The sequence below is a fragment of the Penaeus monodon genome, chromosome 29 (genome assembly GCF_015228065.2).
Source record: "Penaeus monodon isolate SGIC_2016 chromosome 29, NSTDA_Pmon_1, whole genome shotgun sequence".
NCBI lineage: Eukaryota > Metazoa > Arthropoda > Malacostraca > Decapoda > Penaeidae > Penaeus > Penaeus monodon.
Window position 1 is genome coordinate 887,193 of NC_051414.1, and position 298 is coordinate 887,490.

At 43.0% G+C, this 298-nt stretch overlaps 1 long non-coding RNA gene across 2 annotated transcripts in view; it reads left to right on the plus strand.

Moving 5' to 3' along the window:
- Positions 1 to 298, plus strand: part of LOC119591875 — a 181,478-nt gene that overhangs the window by 68,376 nt on the left and 112,804 nt on the right. The window lies entirely within an intron of this gene.

Consider the following 298-nt stretch of genomic DNA (forward strand, 5'->3'; position numbering starts at 1 on the left):
GACCTTTTGTCTTTAAATGAATATCTCTTTTATATTAAGATTTTGGTTGTTTTTACATACCATGTTTTAGTGGAAGTTTATCTAATATTCCCCTTTACGAACTTTCACTTTCGCCTCCACCTTCATCTTCTTGCTTTTCTATCCCTTTCTTCATATCCCTTCTTCCTTCCCGGCCGTCTCCCTTCCTCCCCGTTCCCCCTCCCCACCCCCGCCCCCATTAGTTTACTTTCGTTCACGCTCCACTTGGTCCTCAAGTCCCGGCGCTGAGTCTGTTAGTGGATAATACTAATATTAAACA